Here is a 22,280-nt window from a genome sequence, read left to right as displayed (position 1 = left end):
CTTTAATTCCAGATCTATTTTGGTAACGATTTCTCTTCCCTTAATCTTAGTTATCTATTTTATTCCTTTGATCATGATTTATTTTATTGCTTTGCCTAGTTTATATTTAATTATGTGTGAGTAGTTTAATTTCTAGGGTTTATGGGGATCCATAAATAATATGAAGGGGTAAATTATTGTTGTTGATTATCAATGCTAGATTAATTTCCTATTGATTGATTTAATGCTCTGTGACTAGATTAGGCCTATCTTTTATGCATGAGTTTGACAATATTGATTCAAGAATCGAGAGATGAGAATTAATGTTTAGGTCTAGTTTCAATAGGCAAGTTAATTTATAAATGGTTAAGTCAAGATTCGAGAGATGAGATTTAATACCGGTAAATTAATTGTGTGATTGTAATACGTAGCGTGAGCCCTTTACAATCTGGTTAATTGATGCATTGATGATTGACTATTATTGATTGTTGGTATTGCATGATGATTTCTTATTGGATTGTTTTAATGTTTTACAATTGCGGCTTGTAAAAGTATGGCAATATTAAATTGATGAATCGAGCAGATGTTAATTTGATACTAAAGGCTATTTTCAATAAGAACTTAGATCTAGTAAATTGCGAGAGCCTGTTAGATCTATGTTGATTAATAAATTGCGAGAGCCTGTTAATCATGTTATTTATGCAATGTCAATGATTGATTACCCTATTTTACCCCGGAGTATTATTTATTGGTGAACCTATGCCCTAGATCCTTTTATATATTATTTTCTCCCTATTCCTACTCTTTTTAGTTTAGTTTCTTATTCATTCATAAATATTGGTTACTTAAATAATTTAGATTATAATATTTAATTAGGAGTAAAAAGACTTGTTTCCCTGTGGAGATCGACCCTACTTCCCTATCTACTTTAGTTAGTGATTTAGGTAATTATTTTTTATTAGGGGATACGACTTTACCCTGTCAAAATTTGGCGCCGTTGCCGGGGAAACGGTTTTATTTTTATTTCTGATTATTTTTGTAGTCTAGATTATTTCCCTTTTGTCTCAGAGAGCGTTAGTTCTCTGAGACAAATCTCATATTTGCTTCTAGTTTTTGTTTATGCCCAGGTGTTCCAGATCAGGTTACATCCCATTCGATCCTGAGATTGAACGTTCCTTCCATAGACAGAAAAACTTCTACAAGCAAATCCTGGCGGATTCTGGTGATAATAACAATAATCACCGAGATCCTCCAACTGGTTCTAGCAATTCAGAGACATCATCAGACGCAGAATCAGAGATGACGGCTCCAAAGAAGCTTAGTGATTATTCACAACCAAAGCTTACGGATTTTCCACATTTCACCCCTACTCCGGCTCTTGATGGGGTTCAATTCGAAATCAAACCCCAATTTATCACGATGATAGAGAGAAAGCAATTCAGTGGAGCCAAGGGTGAAGACCCGAATCTTCACATTGCCGACTATTGTCAATATTGCAACACCATAAGGCAAGCCGGGGTCACTCAAGACCAAATCAGGGAGATTCTCTTTCCCATTTCTTTAACTGGAAAAGCTAAACTGTGGTTTAATGGTTTAAATAGAACTACACTTGGTATAACTGACTGGGAAACTCTTGTTTTGAATTTTTATAACAAATATTATCCTGCAGAGAGAACAGCAGTACTACGGAGTGCGATTCAGAACTTCGCCCAAGAAGCCGATGAGTCTTTACATGAGGCTTGGGAGAGGTTCAAGGATTTACAAAGAGAATGCCCTCACCACAATTTAGCACAATGGCAGTTAATCCAAGCCTTTTATAACGGCATTGGAAATTCTTCTAGAATAATTTTAGACTCTGCAGCTAGTGGGAGATTTATGAATCTTAATGTTGATGACGCAGGTCAGGTTATTGAAGTTATGGCGATACACAATTCCCAATATGGGAATCCCAGAGGATTTGCTAACAAGGGGAAACATAGCGTCGACTCTGTATCCTTTTTGCAAGCTCAACTAACCTCTATTTGTCAAAAATTAGATAATTTGAGCACTGCTAACGTAGCCAATGTTTCTGCGATTAATAATAATTCTAATGAGGCTTTCTGTGAAAATTGTGGTATTGTAGGTCATTGGGAGCAGGATTGCAGGAGTTCCGTGGAGCAAGTTAATGCCTTCCAAGCTTATAGGCAGAATAACCCATACTCCAACACTTACAATCCCGGGTATCGGAATCATCCATACCTTTCCTACCGGAGCACTAATGTTCAAAATCCACCACCACAAGAACCACAGGTGCCACAGCAACAGCAGCAGAAATACTATCATCCCAATGCTGGCCAGAAGAATCAACCACAACAACCCCCCTCGTCTTCAGACCCTTCTTTGGGGGAAATTAGAACAATGTTGGTCAATATGCAAAAGCACATGGAGAGCAGAGATGCGACAAATGATCAAATTCTAGCGCATAACAAAATTGTAGATAATCAAATTGCGCAACTCTCCGCTACTCTACAAGCACGCCAACAGGGAGCCCTGCCGGCACAGCCGACTAGGCCTACAGATCAAGCATTTGCAATCACTCTAAGGAGTGGTTCAAACTATGAAGGGCCCTCTATGCCCAGAGTTGATGAACCTATTTTATTAAATAATGCTAATCTTGATTCCATTAAACCAAACAATGTAGTTGCTAGCCCTGCAGGGCTAGAGGATAATACTAACACATCTAATTCTACATTGCAGGGTATAACTCCAGAGAAGGTGGCTACTCCAGACAAAGATAAGAATGCTCAAAAGCCAATTATCAAACTTCCTTTCCCCAATCGTCAATTGAAGACAAACTTGGATAAGCAGTTTGGTAAGTTTCTGGAGGTGGTAAAAGATTTGAAGGTAACAGTTCCTTTCACTGAATTGATCACACAAATCCCCTCATATGCAAAATTTATGAAAGAAATTTTGACGAGAAAAAGGTCTATTAGTGAGGTAGAGACAGTAGCTTTCACTGCAGAGTGTAGTGCCGTACTTCAAAATAAGTCTCCGCCTAAGTTAAAAGATCCGGGTAGTTTTTCTATCCCTTGTCATATTGGTAATCTCTTAATTGATAATGCATTATGTGATTTGGGTGCTAGTGTTAGCGTCATGCCATTATCTGTGTGTTCTAAGTTGAATATGGGTAAATTAAAAGCTACCAATATAACTCTGCAAATGGCCAATCGTTCTTTCAAATACCCCCTAGGTGTTTTAGAGGATGTTCCCGTCAGAGTAGGTAAATTTTATATACCTGTGGATTTTGTTGTTCTTGATATGGCTGAGGATGTGCAAACCCCAATTATTTTGGGTAGACCATTCCTTAACACTGCAGAAGCAGTCATAGATGTTAGAAGTGGTAAGTTAACACTATCAGTAGGAGACGATAAAGTTGTTTTTAATCTGAATAATGCCCCCAAAAGCTCCATGACCGAGGAGAAATGTTTCAGTGTTAATGTGGTTGTAAATTATTCTAACAAGCCCCAAGCTCTTGAAAAAGATCCCTTGGAGGCGGTATCTTGTGTTGCATCCTTTTCAGATGAGATAGAAAGATGGAAAAAGGAAGTCGATGCAATAGAAAGAGCACTCTACAATGTTGGTCTTGGTTTCGAGGATGAACAAGTGGAACCGATCGAGCAAGTTGTGCGAACCGAGCCTACGGTAAGTGTTCCGCTAGATCGAGTTGCAAGTGTTGAGCGCAATGACAATTTGAAGCAACATTCGATCGAAGAAGGGTTTTTAGTGCGTCGCATTGAAAATCCCCCATTCCAAGTCAAGGAGGATCCACTGCATAAGGCGACTTGGCGTCCCACAGGTTATGTTAGGAAGCCGTATCGCAGCCTAAACATCGCTAGGCCGGGTGAGAAACCACCCGATCAAGCGTTAGGTAACGGGTCCTAGGAATTATACTTGGTAAGGAGGTCGTGCGGGACCTATATAAACCAGCGCTTTGCGGGAGGCAACCCGTATTCTATGCTTTCTAGATTAGTTTTCCTTTTCTCTTTTTTTATTTTTTCATTAGAGAGGCGAGGAGAGTGATATTTCACCAGTTTTAAGTGTTGTTGTACAGGTATGAATTTGACAGGTATAAAGACTTAGAAAAATTTTGAAGAAGAAACGAAATCGGAAAGCAGGGCTTGGTACGGGCTCGATCGGGCGCGCAAGTGAGGCAAAAATCGGAGCACAATCCGCCCGATCGGGCGAATCTGCCCGATCGGGCGCGCAAGCAACCCAGATTTCATTCTATTATTCGCCCGATCGGGCGTGGCTGCCCGATCGGGCGCGAGAGGAGACCTGGAAACAAGTTCTCTTTTCGCCCGATCGGGAGAGGTCGCCTGATCGGGCGCTCATCGAGTGAGAAGAAAAGAAATGTCGGGCAAAGCTCGCCCGATCGGGCGAGCAAAAGGGCGAAAATTCGTTCGCGTTCGCGCCCGATCGGGCGGAGCTCGCCCGATCGGGCGCGCAACTGGTATTCTGGAATTTCAACCCTCCGCCCGATCGGGCGCGCCTTCAGGCCGTCCCCCCCTTTATTTTCTTTTCTCTTCTTTCTTTCCTCATTTTCTCCTTATTTCATCTCCTTCATTCACTTTCTCTCTCTAAAACCTCCATTTTCATACCTTCAACTCACACTTCAATCCAAGATCTCTTCCAATTCTTCCATCCAAACTTGAAAATTCTTACATTTTCCAACTCCTCTCATCTTCCTTTACAATCTACACTAAATTTTCAACACTTTCTCTCAATTTCTTCTCAAACCCTAAGAGAGAGAAAGCTTCAATTCCTACTATTTCCACTATAAAATGGATTTCAAGAGGTCTAGGACTGTTCGGGGTGAAGGATCGAGGCAACAAGCACCTACCATTGACCCGGAGCTGCAAATTCCGGGGTGGGAGAGGGTGGTCATCACCACCCAAGAGCAAAGGCAAAGGATGCTCAACCTCGTCACGCGACAGGTAATTCCTACCCGTTTTATTCATCACCCTACGCTTTCTAGACTAGGAATTGATAAATATGTTGAGAAATTGTTCAAGGGAATTTGCATGAGTGGTTTGTTCCAATTACATTATGATACATATGATTATTTGACCTTAGAATTCATTTCTAGTTTTAATGTCATAAAATCAAGTGCTCTAATCTCTCATGTTCAATTTCGTTTGTTTAATAAAGATATTAGATTGTCTTTGAAGGATTTTGGTAAATTGTTTGAATTGAAAGCCGATAGACCAATTGAACCACCCCAAGACAACATTAATTTTGTCTACCATGCTCTAACAGGGAATCCTAACTTAAACCTCCAGCATGCCAAGGGCACTTGGATTCAACATCCCGTGCCAAAACTTTGGCAACGGTTTGTTGGCCTCACCATCTTTGGGAGGCATGAACCGGCTAATGTGAGGAGAGATGAACTAGAACTATTGGGATCATACATGATTCCTAAGAGTGACAAGCTTAACATAGTTCATAGGATGGCCCAACACTTTCAGAGGGTGGCCAATGCGGCCGAATCGGGTAGGTCTAGGGTCCCAATTTACTTTGGTGGGTTAGTAACCCACATTGCGGTCAAATACTTTAGTTGGACCCTTGATGATGATGGTAAGGTAGCCGGACCAACCTTAATGGACGCACCCTACTTAGGAGGCCTTAACTGGAAAAATGTGATAGGGGGTGAGACTTGGTGAGTGATTCATAGGGAGTCGGGTAGGAAAGACAACGCCTTCACCTTGCCTAACCCGGCCTTGACCAAATTCGAGAAGGGTCTTCCCTCCTATACCTTTGATTTAGGAGACCAAGGGGAGGCCCAAGCACACCACCAAGCACCTCCTTCACCACAACAACATTTCCACCAACCATCACCCCAACACTACACACATAACATTCCCACTTCCTCAACCAACTACAACATCGACCCTAACGCCCCATATGACTTTTCGGCTTTTAGAAGCCAATTGGATCGGATAGAGAGTGGGCAAGGGAGGATGGAGGGTATGGTTAGGAATTTGGACTCTAGGGTAGGAGCCCTAGATGCTAGGGTTGGGGTTGTGGAGAGGAACCTAGGGCGGGGTTTATACCCCATGTATGATGATTATGCCCGTCGGGGGGCTATTCCCCCCAATTCACTTGCCCCTGATTGGTTCCAATACCCCCAAGGGGGTTACACGGACCCAAGTGCCTTCGGTACCTATGTGGACTATTCATCGGTCCATGGATATGGGACCGATGCTCCTTTTGGTGGGTTTGGCGAGAATGTAGACCCTAACTACTATACTGGTGGTTCGGGGTATGGTGGTGGTTCTAGCCATGGAGGAGCCGGTTCTAGCCATGGCGGGGGTTATTCTAGGATGGATGGAGATGAGGAGTAGGCTACTCTCCCAAGTCAATGAGGGCATTGCTTGATTTGGCTTGGGGGGTGTTCTTTCATCTTAGAAATTCTCTTCCTTCTCTCCCTTTTTTTGCTTTCTAGTATAGTTTTTATTTGCTTTCCTAGTGTAGTTTTTTTGCTTTCTTATTTATGAAAAATAAAAAAAAAATTGAAAAAATAAAAAAAAAATTCAAAAATACGTTCCAATGAATTGTAAATCATACTTCCCTGTGCCCCATACTTGAGAAAATTGTTTTGATTCTTGGTATTTGATGATGAATATTGTGGATTTGTTGGTCATGATTTGAAGTCTAATTGTTTGGATTCCTTAATTTGCGTCAATTTTTCCCAACTACTTGTGAATATAGTGCTTGACTAGTTGATTTGGTTAGGAAATGTGTGATAGTTCCATAATTCCTGGTATGTCAATGAATTTTAGTATTGATTTACAACTATGAGTAGTGTTTCATGACTTTTTATTATGCACATGAGGAGGACGAAGGCGTTCATTCTTTAGGTAGCCTTCAGAGTATTTAGATACATTTGTTCCCTTCTTGTCACCCATGTTGTTGCTTGTGCCCTTTTATTGTTTATAGCCACATTACAAGCCTTAATTGCCCCATTGGTTACTAGTCCCAAGCTTGGCTTGGGGGAGCTATTATTGAGTGAGGTGAGGGAGTTTTGTAGTGTGCACTTTATTTGCACAATTTGGGTGGGTTTTGAGAAGTAATTTGTTCTTGATCATATTTTTGTTTTTTTTATGAGTTTGAAAGTTGTATATATTTGAGAAAAATAAAAGTGTGATGAAAAAAAGAAGTTCAAGGAAAAAAGTGAGAAATATGAAAAGAAAAAGAAAGTGAACTTCTAAGAAAAAAAGGAAAAAAATGCTTGATGTTCAAATGTTCTAAGTGAAGGTTAATCAAAAGAAAGAAAAAAAAAAGGTTGAGTTTCAATGTAAATATTTCAAGTTATGAGTTCAAAGTTTGTTATTCACTCTTGTTCTACATTATCATATTTTTATGAGTGAAATTGTGAGTGTTGGGATTGTTTTATTGTTTGGAGTGTATTTGGTAGATTGTTGTTGGAGTTGGTTATGTTGGAAATGTGTATGATCATTATTTTCGATCATGGGTTTATTAGGATTTGGCTCCCTTAATGCATAGCTTTTCTCTCACATTATCCCAAATTTATCCTACCTTTACCCTAGCCTTACATTACAAGCTTTAAAGACCTTCCGACCTTGTGCATAGAAGTTATGTAAATGTGAAAGTGTTGTTTTTCAATGCAAGTTATGACTTGACATATTTCGAGTCGACTAGTAGGATGAGCGTTCAATGTTTTTATACACACGAGAGTGTGAGTTGGGAGGGCATTGTTCACATTAAAGGGGGTTGGGTGGAGAGCGATCGAGTACATTCTTTACTCGCCACATAAATGAGAGTCGAGTGTGTGAGCACTAGTCTTGAATTCTATATGCTCTTGTGGTTTGCTCTACTTGACAATTGTTGGGGAGGAAGGGTGATTAGATGAATAAGATTGATTGACGTTGAAGCATGTTTGTTTAATTTACCTTGAATCGTTGGCTTTTGATTTGTTTATTGGGGTGAAGTATGTTTTATATGTTCATTGATGAGCTCTTTGCTTAGGGACAAGCAAAGGTTTGGCTTGGGGGAGTTTGATGTGTCTATTTTATATAGTGTTTTACCCCCGTCCCGTGGTCATTATTAGTAGTGTTTTTGGCTCTTTCGGGCCACTTTTATTACTAATATGTGTTTTCTAGTGTTTTCATAGTTTTGGTTAAGTTTTGCAGGGAATTGCACCTTTGGAGCATTTTCCCGGGATTTTTATTAAGCGACTACGAGCATTGGAGGAACACGACCACTTTTGGAGCCCAAGGCCGGCTAGAGTCATCGAGCCGGTGATTAAAGGCTCGGTTATTTGGATCACGAGGCAATTGGACCATGTATTCGAGACCCGAGAGGAAATATGGATTGGGCCGAGAAATCTAGCCCAATCGAAGTCCAAGCCTCGAAGAAGAAGACCAGACCCGATTGGGCAAGCATACGCCCGATCGGGCGGATGCGTGCAAGGGCAGGATGCGCAGCAAGCCGAGGCGCGCCCGATCGTGCGAGGCTTAGCACGATCGGGCGGTGCAGTGAGAAGAGCATGCGAGGAAAAAAAGGCGCGCCCGATCGGGCGGCCTCTAGCCCGATCGGGCGCGTGTTTCTGGAGAACCATTTTTTGACGAGCAATTAGTTTCTAATTAGGAGTTTTTTTAGTTCTGTTTTAAATACGTTTTGTGCGGAATAATTAGGGGTCTCTTCTCTTGGACCCTCTTCTTCTTCTCTGAATCCTTTTCTCTTAGACTTTCTCTCTCTACTTAGTTTTCTCTCTCTTAATCTCTCTCTAAACCTTTGTTCTTATTTCTTTCTTTAATTCCAGATCTATTTTGGTAACGATTTCTCTTCCCTTAATCTTAGTTATCTATTTTATTCCTTTGATCATGATTTATTTTATTGCTTTGCCTAGTTTATATTTAATTATGTGTGAGTAGTTTAATTTCTAGGGTTTATGGGGATCCATAAATAATATGAAGGGGTAAATTATTGTTGTTGATTATCAATGCTAGATTAATTTCCTATTGATTGATTTAATGCTCTGTGACTAGATTAGGCCTATCTTTTATGCATGAGTTTGACAATATTGATTCAAGAATCGAGAGATGAGAATTAATGTTTAGGTCTAGTTTCAATAGGCAAGTTAATTTATAAATGGTTAAGTCAAGATTCGAGAGATGAGATTTAATACCGGTAAATTAATTGTGTGATTGTAATACGTAGCGTGAGCCCTTTACAATCTGGTTAATTGATGCATTGATGATTGACTATTATTGATTGTTGGTATTGCATGATGATTTCTTATTGGATTGTTTTAATGTTTTACAATTGCGGCTTGTAAAAGTATGGCAATATTAAATTGATGAATCGAGCAGATGTTAATTTGATACTAAAGGCTATTTTCAATAAGAACTTAGATCTAGTAAATTGCGAGAGCCTGTTAGATCTATATTGATTAATAAATTGCGAGAGCCTGTTAATCATGTTATTTATGCAATGTCAATGATTGATTACCCTATTTTACCCCGGAGTATTATTTATTGGTGAACCTATGCCCTAGATCCTTTTATATATTATTTTCTCCCTATTCCTACTCTTTTTAGTTTAGTTTCTTATTCATTCATAAATATTGGTTACTTAAATAATTTAGATTATAATATTTAATTAGGAGTAAAAAGACTTGTTTCCCTGTGGAGATCGACCCTACTTCCCTATCTACTTTAGTTAGTGATTTAGGTAATTATTTTTTATTAGGGGATACGACTTTACCCTGTCACTTCCCTATGATGTGGCGTAATATCTTTGTTGGGTCATACACAGATACACTTCATGTATTAAAGGTCGTCGATGGACATACCCATATTAGGCTCAATATATCGGGTTGCACGATTAAGCCCAAGCTCCACCAAATTCTGCCTATTAGAAAGAGATACCACCGTGTTAGTTACACAGGAGAGTATTTGGTATCAGGCCGTAGCCACGAGACCACCATACTATTTGGGTCGTTCGCTTTGTGTTGGACTGCTAGCAGATGCACAAGGCCCTCGTTTGTTTGTAACTTCACAACCCTGCATCAGCATTATAACCCCATTTTATTTATCATATTGGAATCACGTGTAGGCAATCACTACGCAAAGAACGGGTTGTTGGGTGATCTCCCAGGTGACTATGAAGTCGAGACAGCTGGTCCAGACAACAACCCAGGGGGAGTTTTGGTGTTTTAGAGGCCAAGGGCACTTACTGCTAATTTCTTGTACACATCAACCAGGCCAGAGGGAATGGTTTTGGATGCGGTTTTTCGGGTATGTCATGTCTTTGCTTCATATAGTAGTATAGTATGTACCACTTATTACTTAAAACTTATTACGATGTGTTCCATTTAAGTGTTCTTAATAAAAATATTTTTGAAATTGAAGCCGCCACCTCCAACATGGACTTACATAACACCTCCTCATCAACCAGAACTGAACAACGACCCATGCAGCTCGGACGAGGATCCTGACATAAACAGCCACTGGTTCTCATCAGGCTTGGCTAGGGAGGGCAATGGATCTGGACCCGACCCGGATCCGTGGATCCAGATCCGTTTTTCATGGATCAGGGTCTTCAAATTTTGGACCCGACGGATCCGGGTCGGATCCGGGTCCTGCTGACAAAAACGGATCTGGATCTGGGTCTGGGTCCTAGACCCGGATCCAGATTCGTGGACCCGTTTTTTTTTATTTTTCCAATTAGAAAAAACTAAATTTTTTGTTTCTTTATTAAAAATGTTGATAATGTTAGTAATGATAAATATTAACCCTTTCAAGAGATGAATTTTGGATGCTCATATTATATACATCATCGTTGTTTTTTCACTAGCTCATATGAAACATCGTATTTTTTTTGTTGTTTATAATTTTAATTCAAAATATGAGTGTATAAATTGGTTATTTTTGGGTTGAATTTAATAACCAACAACGTAAGTTTGAAATAATTTTTTTGACCCGAACATTACATTTATTGCAAAAAATTAGACAAAATATATTGGACCCGACGGATCCGGATCCGGGTCTTCATTTTCTAGACCCGACGGATCCGGGTCGGATCTGGATCCTATATACAAAAACGAATCTGGATCCGTTGCCATCCCTAGGCTTGGCTTTTGATGGGTCGCACCACAAACAGTTCGGGAAGGACCTTTGATGTGGAGGAGATCCTAGTTGAAGATGGCGCCGTCGCGGGTACTGGTTCTTCTATTTACTTCAGACATATGTTACCTTGGGTTGTACTTTAAGCACTGTTATTTCATGTATTTCTTTTGTTAAGACTGAGATCTTTGGCGTCGAACAATCATTTTTTAGTAAGACACTCATGTCATTACTATAGCTAGTCTTACCTTTTAATATTATTTGTGGTAATTTAACTTATTAAGTAGTAATTTCACTATCTAGATACTAGTATTACCATTGAATTTCAAGGTACATGTCCTACATTTGTGGAGTAACAGAACAGAAACGAAATCAAGAAGTTAAAGATGACTCAAACTGAAATATCATAAACTACATGATAAGTTGTACATTCCCACATTTAGGTAGTATGTACACATCAAAATAATGTACCACTGTCATAAAAGTGTCCAAAATGTATATGTCCCACTAGGTACCAAGTAACTACAAATACTTGGCATAATACCATCAATGGTACAAACAACAACCCAAAAATGTATCACTGAACATGTCTACTTATAAACAGTTTCACAGGCAACTAATACCAAGGCTAAATTTCCAACTAATTATTAAGACATCTAGACATTTGAGTTAGTAAGTTCATCACATAATCAACATTATTCAAAAACCACTGATCACTACAAAGAAGAAAATCATAAAACAGCCAAAAAAATCCAAATCCCCAAACATGATTCCATCCACGTACTCCACTTATCTCTGCCTCAATGTCTTTCTAACCGAGGGAATCAGTGATTGTAGGTTATTAACCAAGTCGTTAGATTCGCATTGCAGGTCATCCAGAAATAAGTTCTCCCTTGCACTGTGAATCTTTCCCTACAAAGAAAGAATGCATATGGTGAGGCCACTTCCCAAAGAAACCCACTGAGGGAAAATTGCTTTAACGCTACATATTAACACTCACCACACTGAACTTAGTTGTGAACCTTCCAGCACAAACCTTTATGAAAGCCAACATGTAGACACCACAGAATTCCCTACATATTAGCCACAGGAAGCATGCATAAGCTCAAATGAATCGCAGACATATAAGAAGAATATCCAAATCCAATAGCAAATCAAAACTCACGCATCAGAAGGTCCAATAACCTCACTTGGCATTTTTTCCAACCACTAATTTCTCCCGTTATCCATTCTGGGTTACTAAGGTTGAAGAGCACATCAATGCCATGTAGCTACGTGTTCGAATACACACCAAAATATGAACCTCTTTAGCATATAAATTTTTTGTACCACAGCCAGACGTAACAGATGCATTAAAACAAGAGAATACATACCAGAATCTTAACCTCCTTAGCAAGTGTGTTGTAAGGCTCGGGGTAGAGGGAATCAATCATCCACAAATTCCTTGCTTTCAAGTCAAGGGCTAGGCACCACCAATGTGCATCATTAGGTGATTCTTTCGAGACTTCAAGTACCGGGATAAAAACCTGTGTAATCATTTCATACATGGGTAATAACATGAACTTTAAGTTGTACAATTTCATTAATTAATTGTAGTTTTTGGTCTCCCCATTACCTTTTTAATCCGTTGAAAATTATAGGTTAAAAACAATTTCCAGTACGTCTGCGCTACGTGCTCTTCTTTGCCCTCCTTCAGCAGCAATCGATTCTACAACACACACACTCATTATCAGATATGCTTTCTAGATATCACAACCCAACACACAACATATAGATAACAACAAACAAACAAAATAATTGTACTTACTGCAAAGCTTGGATCAAGCATGATATGCTTGCTCCGGTTGACAAACTCTCTGGTAGCCCAATGCTTTGTGTACAGCACACTAGCCATCCAGATGTAGCCTGATGCGACCCTCGCTCTGGGATGAACAATACCAAAGCAATTGTAATACCTCGTATTTTCATACGTATTTTCCTAATTAATTAATTTAATTATTATTTTCTAAAAAGGGTATTTTAGTAATTCAACTTACTATTTAAAAGTTGGAGCCAAAATGATATTTGAATTTTGGCGCCAAAAGTATTTTAAAAACAAATTATTATTTTGGATAATATTTATTATCCATTTATCCTATTTTAAAAACCGGATTATTTAGATATTTTGGATATTTTAATTAAGGCAAAAGCTATATTTTATTATTATTTTAATAAGTCCGAAAATCCCATTTATTTAACTAATAAATTTCGGATTTTCCTATGTGAAAATCTGATTTTATCAGTTAAATTATTTGGTGAATATTTTATATTTTATCATTTAATTATTTTATACAATAAATAATATTTACACAATTATTTTAATTCCTTAAAACTAGAAAAATAATTTCCTAAATACTAAATAGGAGGGCTGAAAATATGAGCTTAGGAAAGATAAAAAATTTCGGCCATCCCATGTAGATTTTGGGAAAAATATTTTGGTAAATTGTATTTTTAATTATCTCCTTAAAATCTCCTATTTTCCTTAATTCTAATTCTCCATCTTTTTAATATCCAATCATTATATTTTCTTGCCATTCATTCTTCTTAATTATTCCCCAAGTAATTCCAATTTCCTTAATATTTTTCATGATATACATACCTTCCATATTCAATTATACACAATCTCTTCAATATTAAAACTTTCCTTAAATCTTTACTCATTTCTCCAAGTAATCCCTTAAACCCTACTTACCATAATTATTCCGACATTTTCCTGCAATAATTATTGCATGAGCTAGCCTATAAATACCCCTTCATACCTCTCACATTCTTCACACCAATTCTCTTCTTTTCTTCTCCTCAATTTTACACAAATTATCCCATTTATATTTGAAGCCAGTTTTCTAGAACTTCTGTTCAGTTTTGGGGTATTGACGTTTCAAAGAAAATTGTTCCTTTCATAAAATCCTTGAGGTTAGGCTCAAGAATCACCCAATTCGGAGTTATAACAAAGGAGTTATAGTCTCTGCAAGTTCTACCTACTTTTTCCAACGAAAATCCAATTCTTCTTTCTCCTTGGTTTCTTATCTTTCTTCTCCTTTTCTCTTATTCAATTATTATTATTATTATTATTATGGGAGATTAATATAAAATTATTATGAGAAGTTTTAATTATCTAAAAACAGATTTTAATGATGTTATGTGGAATTAATTTAAAAGGTTCATGTGATGTACATATAGTTGGGAGGGTTTAATTTAATTGTTTGTGATTATTTGATAACCTTATATTAATTAAGGTTATATTTATTTATAGGGTGTTTTTGATCAAGCTACTTGAGAGTTCTTTTGAAGTGATTTTTGGCTAAGCAAGGATCAAGGTACGTTAGGTGGCTAGATACCTTGAAAGTGATCGATTTGAATGAAAATGTTTGAATGATTTATGTTGCTTGAATTAAATTGACTTGAATTATGGTTTATGAAAAAAAAGTATGTTTAAAGATTGGTTTTAATAATTGAATTGGAGTATTGATTTTTATAACATGTTTTGATTAATTAATTTATTATTCATGTTTAAAAAGGATTGATTTTGAAAGAAAGTTGGATTTATTGAAAAAGAGTTTGGATTGTTTTCATTAAAGGTTGAATTATTGGATTTAAAAGAGGATTTATTGAATCATTGATTTATTATTATGCTTTATAAGCATGTTAGTAATCCCACTATGCGGATTTGGTTTATTGATAAGGCCTTGGACTTTGTATGACCGGGTCTTTCCTCAAGAATTGCCTTGTAACATAAGGAGACTAGATTGGGGGGTGTGCACACTTAGGAGAGGAATTGGTTTTATTGGTTTATTATGAGGAATTGGGTTTTAATATGAAGAAATGGTTTTAAATAATTGGCATTGGTTTTACTGGTTATTGGAACATTGAGAATTGGTTTTAAACCATGAGTTTAGAATTATTGGATATTGGTTTTAAAAGCATGTTTGCAAATAAATTGAGTTTAATTATCTTGCACTTACCGTACTTAGCATATTTTGCTAACCCGTACTTCTTATTTGTTTTGGTTCGCCCTGTTTACCGTAATGGTAAGTAGTGTTATTTCAGGTGAAGTGAATAAAGCGATGCATTGGAGTCCCGAGATTTGGTTTCACTAATTTAGGAATCTTGGTCTTTGTATTAATTTGAGTACTCATGACATTGGTTTCTATTTATAGTTATTATTAATAAGAAAAGTTTTGAAGTTTCCGCGGCAAGGTATTGTTTTGTTTAGTAAGTTAAGTAGCCTTGCGTAATCACGCGGCGGTAATACGCCTAAGTCTATCTCTACGGTATAATTATACATATTATACTGGTATTTCCGTAGAGGGAGATTTAGGGGTGTTACAGCAATCCCTCTGCTCGGCAGTCATCTCATCACAGGATATGAGGACAACACCAGTGCTAGACACATATACAAAAACATATAGACACATAATTGTTTTGTAAACCAGCTAAGTGATTATAAATGGAAAAATTTACAACTTCATTACACAGAGATCAGCAACACATACCAATTAGGGTCTTTTAACTCTTTCCATTGCCGCACGTACAACAGCATCCTTGCCTCCAGCGTCGTGTGCCTACGGGTGTCAGACCCTTTGCTACACATCGTAGCGACGACTACAGCAGTAGGTTTTACAACCTTGTTATCACCAGTACCTGAATCGTCATTGCTAGGGGACAGAGACTCCTCTTCATAGTCAGACTCTGTCTCACTACAACCGGCGGCCACCAAAACAGTCGTCCCCCTTGATCCAACCTATTTCACAACACACTCTCCTCCTGGTTGGTGAACATCAGCGTCATCCATTTCTTCATCATCATCAGAATGAGGACTATCACCCTTATTGTCATTAACATCATCCTCTTCAGCCATTGCAGAAATAACACCCCCTGTATTACCCTGCTCGCTATCATCACCATCAACACCCTCCAACAAGGCATCCTTCAGACACTCAGCTGCAACCTTCTCAACATCAACCTGAGTGGTTTTATCACCATCAGCAGCTGCACCAACTGTTTTACCAACCTCCAACACCATAGTATCAACCTTAGTGTGTTTATCCATCGGTAAAGTATTCTTAACAGCCCTTTTCAGTGGTTGCCTTGTTGCGGCCGATACGGCCAAACTCTCTTTAAACATTTCATTCATACTGTACAACATCTTACCCATTTTGTCATCAATTGCATCCATGAACTTTGGAGTCAACTGACGCACCACCCTAGAAACCACCTGTATACATTAAGAATTAAATAAGCAATACGACCAACCAACCATGAACTGAAAATCTTTTTAGCCGTAAAATAAACTATAACTAGAAAAATTATCACCAGGCTAGGTGTAGACACCCATTTGTGTCTCCCCAAAACCAAACCCGGTGATGAGTACCTTTCACGTCGAATCATGATCGAATTAAGTGAAAGTGTGGAAAGTTTAGTGTTGCGGATAGTTTTAATTTCTTTTCTCTTCTCTCTGTTTTTGAAAACCTATTTTAAGAAAATAGCCAATCCAGTTTGGTTGGTCCATGATATGGGTCCAATAATAGTGTATTTGGATAGGGCTTGAAAAGACATTTCCAACGATATATTATTAGCTCAATTCCGATGAATATTGAGGAAGTTATGGCCAAATTACTGAACTGGGCCTGGTTTAAGCCTTATATGCGGCCCAATGATCTAGAGGAGGGCCTAATATAGATTTATCATTCCTAATGCAATTAGGAATGGTTTTAGTCTTCTAAATTCTTTTAGAAGGTTCTTTTCATTCCTAATTTAATTAGCATTGATAAATTGACTTTTGTTGACTTTTTAGAGTTTTAATCAGAATAAAAGAATGTTTTTTAGGAAAATACGATTTTATCCTCCTGTACGAAAATTTCTATTTGATTTTAGAAAACGCGTCAATATTTAAGTCGGCGCCAAACGCCAGCATTAGCGCCTGACGCTAAGCTTGGCGCCTGGCGCTAGCGTTAGCGCCTGGCGCTAAAGTCAGCGTCTGGCGCTAATGTCAGCGTCTGGCGCTAACCTCGTTTTACGGGTCAGAACTCTGTTTCGATTTTTTATATTTTTGGCTGATTTTCTCTATAAATAGCTTCCTAAAAACTCCGTTTTCATTCACCAATTCTCACCAACTCTCATCAAGAATCTCTTGATATTCTCTCTCTCTTTCTAAACCAACTCTTTTTTCAAACACAATTCCTCATACATTAGCACTAGAAACACCTAGCCAAGTTCGAATTTGCCTTCGCCCTAGACGTGAAAGGTTTTAATTTCTGAGGGTTTGGTCCCAAATCTCTCTTTCAATTATTTAATTTAATTGTTTGATTATATTTTCCTTGAAGTTACAGACGTGTGTATTTTGTTATTAGAAAGAGATACGAGGCATCTAAGTAAGTGCTTTAATTGTTTACATAGTTATTATGATATAGAAATCATGCTTAGATTGTTATTTTGATTCCTAGTATCATGTTAGGTTGTTTTCCTTAATTTGATGTTTAGGGTGACAACAATAAATTCCTAATATCATGTCTAGGGTAAATTTAATATCAAGTATGATTGAAAGTATGATGCTTCCTATGTTTTTCCTAATATTTATGATTGTAGTATCATGTTAGGGTTAAAGCTTTGATTTTTTAATGTTTAGTGACATGCTAGGGTTTGTTATTAGTCTTGTTAGTATCATGCCTAGGGTCTTGTTATTATTATGCTTTAACATGATTATGATTATTATAATTATTATTATGATGATTATTGTTTTGATTATTATTATGATTATAATTTATTATTATTATTTTGTTGCTTGATGATTATTTACTGTTATTGCTTGATCACGCCTTTTATGCATGTTTAAAGGGAATTTGTACTTGTAATCACGCTTAATAAGATAATTAATAATCTTGTTTAGGGTTAATTTGATTATAATTCAAGTGATCGCCAATAATAGTTTATTTGTGCATTAATATTCAACCAACATAGATAAACAGGTTTAGGGTTAATCCTGTTGATTGTATGTTAGTCAGAAAGCGCACATGAATACGATCGGAATAAAGTAGAGGCCTATTATTAGGCAGGTTCAATCTCTTTTAGGTTGGATTTGTACCTTCATCCCCGAACTACCAGTCATGGTTCCAGACCTATTGGAGTTAACGATCTCTTGGATCGTTAAGGGGTGTAACCTTCACCTCGTGAACGGTTTACAAGTTCCTAAAACTTGTTGGCGACTCTTTTGCTCTATCTTCTTTCCCTTTGGACGCTACCATGCTTAAGTGTATGATCACAGTGGGGTTCAAGCTAGGGATAACGCTTGAAATATTCCCTACACTAGGCTATCATCATGGTAATCTAGATGAAGATTGGAAAAGCATATGTCACAATTGCCCACAGTCATCAACATACTTAAAAGGAATGATTTTCTCACAGCCCTATGTCACATAAGATTTTCATTTTGATAAATTAACTACAAGATTTCCATTTTAACAAAGTAATTATATCACAAATGCCTTTGTAAAACTAGTTGACATAAATGCAAGATAACCAAGTCAGGCCCTAAGCAAGAAAAAAAATATCGAACTATAACGTAGAACAAAAAGCCATCTAATTTATTCCTCAATCCATTTCTGCAAAAATTCAATCATATGCTTCCTAAGGGTCAAGCAAAACCTCTTCAATTAGTACTCCAACAATACTCAAAATAACATATGATGCTCTATGATGAAATCATAACTAGAACTGTATAGCAGTAGAGAGTGGATAAATAAGCAAAACACGCCCGCACTATAACATAGTAATTTTCAACAGATAAGAAGTGAACATCAACACCAATAACTCTTCGTTTTAGTAAACCAAAGAATAGTTCCAGACCTGCTCAGTGATCCCATCCACATCAACAGCAGGTGCAGGAGCAGGTGAAGGTGCGGGCGCAGGTGCAAGAGCTATCACTGGACCGTCACGGGGTGCCAGCGGATGCTCCTCCCCATAGGCAATATTCACGGACTGCACAACAAACAAACTTAATCAAACGAATACACAACTACACAATAAACACTGATGTCATGTTGTACAATAAACACAGCAAACAATGATTTTAACACTAACCAGCGACAGACCATAGTCCCCCGTCTTCTTTTTATCATCTTGTACAACTTTGTTAATTTCTTCCTGTGACCATGCCGCCAACCTCGGAGTCAGTCCCCAAGACTTGGGTACCCGATCCAGATGGTCAATATAAAAAATCTATAACATGGGATTACAACATGAATGCATTAAAGATTTTGTCAACAACTAATAATAAACAATCCCTCAACTTGTAACAATCTAAAACATTAATCAACAACGATTTATAAGATACAGTAACACATTGCTTACCAACACAAACAAAATGCAGCCTCCAGAGCCTACAACATAGCCATTTTCAGTAAACTTCTTCTGGAACTTCCTCGCTGCTGTGCACAACCAAGAATGAGTCAAAGTGCACCAATCGTGGTTCGCAACATCATTATAAACAGTTAAAGCAGGTCCCAGAGAAACAACCAGATTTGATGAATTTGTTGTGGTAACAGTATGTACCCAAGAGCAACAACCAGAAATGCAATCTTAAACTCAGCCTTCTCCTTGTCTGTTTTTATAGGCAACAACTTCCCTTTTTTTATCAATACGAACCACCGCAGCCACAGCTGCTGCCGCAGGAATGCTCTCCCCAGGCTTGCCAAACAGTCTAGAAATACGTTTCATTTCAGCTTTATCACTTCATCATCATCCGGAATGGTAGATGGAACTGGCTTGGAACCCTTGGGTATACCAAGCACCCACTCCACCTGAGCTGGACACAAAGGACATACATACTCATCTCCAAATACCATGGAACCATCTCCATCAACCCTTGACAACATCCAGTAAGCAAATTTACGAGGCAAGGCAAATATTCTAGTGGCATGCTTAACAGCCACCAAACCCCATTTCATTGACCAAATCCTTCCGCGTCTTATCAAACTGCTTAACCAAACTTCCAAATGCCTTTACACCATTCAAATTAAAGGCCCACACAATACAAAACAGATGCATAATCAAATTGATCTCATTCAAGATACATATCTAAGCTTGTCCTAATACCTCAATACACTATCACTTTAATAATGGTGGTACATTTAATTTAATTTCACATGATTACCTCAAATGCATAAACGACTGAAACATATTCAAGCAACATATCTAAGCTAGTCATAGCACTACATGTAATAAATCCACTATCAATTTAGTATTGGTTGTACAATACATTTCTTTAGCCATTAGTATTACTTGGAATCATTTTCAACATTATTTTAATAAAAAAACACCACTGACTACAATAATGGTACATCTATACATTTCTTTTCCCATTATTATTACTTGGAATCACTTTCAACAATATGTTAATAAAAAAACCACTGAGTACACTAATGGTACATTCCAACTACCTCAAATGTATCATTCATTCTCTAAGTGTACTTACACCAACACATGAGTCAACACGGATTAGATACATTACCTTCTGAGTCCTTCTAGATTGGGTTTTAACAACCAACTCTTCCTCCTTCACTACATCACCTCGGTTTTTCTGAACATAACAAGGATTTTACCATGAATTAATTACACAAAACTTACACACTATGCATACAACAAGAATCACAACAATTACCTTTGCCTTTTTGGCTGCTTTGTTTACTGATTTACCACCCTTCCTCTTTGCATTTTGAAGTCGTTCCTGCAGCAACTGCATACATAATTCCTGCCACTTGTTATTTTGAGCAGAAGGAGTATCATCCTCTTGTTCATCACCCTCACCATCCTCTCCCTCACCATCTGATGACTCTGAATCCTCCTCTTTAGATCGTTTATCTTCATAACCGTCCCCAGTATTGGAATCCTCCAATTCCTCTTGCTCAAAATCAGGATCATGATAAAAAAATTACCTTCTAATTACCTTCTTCTTGCCTTTGTTAGCACCTTTGGGTTTAACCCCATCATTCACCTTCACTAATTTCCCCTACAACCCAAAAAATTTCAGAATAGACAGCAGTGTTAACACAAAATTACATAAACCATAAACAAACAAAAAACATAGTCAACACGAGCACATCAACTCACCACATCCTTTCTACCACCAACACCACTTCCACCGGCTTCAGAACATTTCCTCTTAGTCATTATCCAATCATGCCATGTTAACACAAGCACTTAATCATCCAATTTCATACAACCAATGGAATCAATAAACTTCATTTACACAGTGATTTCATCCTCACTTCAACAATAACTTAAAAAATGTTTGGAAAACAGCTATGACCAAAATCCAGAATAAGGGAGGACATCATTACCATACTCATAAGCCCATAATTTACCATACTCAACATTCCTTCAACGTATAAACAACTAGTTAAAGGTTTCAACCTCCTCATGCATGAATAACTAAATAACACAGTATAAAACGCATTCATCTAACATCCACAGCACAATTCAATTTTTTTTGAGTTACACCCTAATCACAAACACTAGGTGACTAGATTTTCCCAAATTTAGAAGGTAATAATACGGAAAAACCATTACACACTAAACAATTTTGCCACAATTGACATTCACGGAATCGAGATTAACACCACTACACACAAACCCTAATTGACTTGCTTTTTCGAAAATTAAAAGGTAATATATCGCAAATAACATTAAATTCTACTCAATTTCACCAAAAATGACATGAAAACCACTCGCAAACACAAAATCATACTAACTCACACCCTACCACCGACCAAGTTAAACACCCACAAATTCAACAAAGCCCAGAAAAATGCAAAATTCAACGACTTACCTAACAAGACAGGAATTCACTACTTCACTTCACTTAACAAAACCCGACGGTATGCTCTGATGAAGCCCAAAAGATGAAGGACGACAGAGGAGAAGAGAAGAAACCAGAGAACTTTAAGAGTCAAAGAAACAAATAAGTTAGAAGAGAGAGAAATAACTAAATAAAAGAGAGAGAAAGTTAAACAAAAGTTAAAAGGACATTTTCAAATGTCTTGTTACATTTCAAAATATAATGGAGTCAATATTAAAGTCAACACTATAAATAAAAGAAAACAAATTGCATTTTATTGACTCGGCTAGCCAAATTACCCCTGT

The 22,280-nt window shown here is 37.6% G+C and overlaps 1 non-coding gene across 1 annotated transcript; it reads right to left on the bottom strand.

Moving 5' to 3' along the window:
* Positions 1-1,659: 1,659 nt before the first annotated feature.
* On the bottom strand, positions 1,660-1,766 carry LOC145565588 (small nucleolar RNA R71). The gene has a single exon (XR_014095058.1). It is a non-coding gene; the product is annotated as a small nucleolar RNA R71 (small nucleolar RNA).
* Positions 1,767-22,280: the final 20,514 nt, after the last annotated feature.

The sequence above is a fragment of the Chenopodium album genome, chromosome 1, assembly GCF_948465745.1.
Source record: "Chenopodium album chromosome 1, dcCheAlbu1.1, whole genome shotgun sequence".
NCBI lineage: Eukaryota > Viridiplantae > Streptophyta > Magnoliopsida > Caryophyllales > Amaranthaceae > Chenopodium > Chenopodium album.
This window is presented reverse-complemented; position numbering and strand designations above follow the sequence as displayed.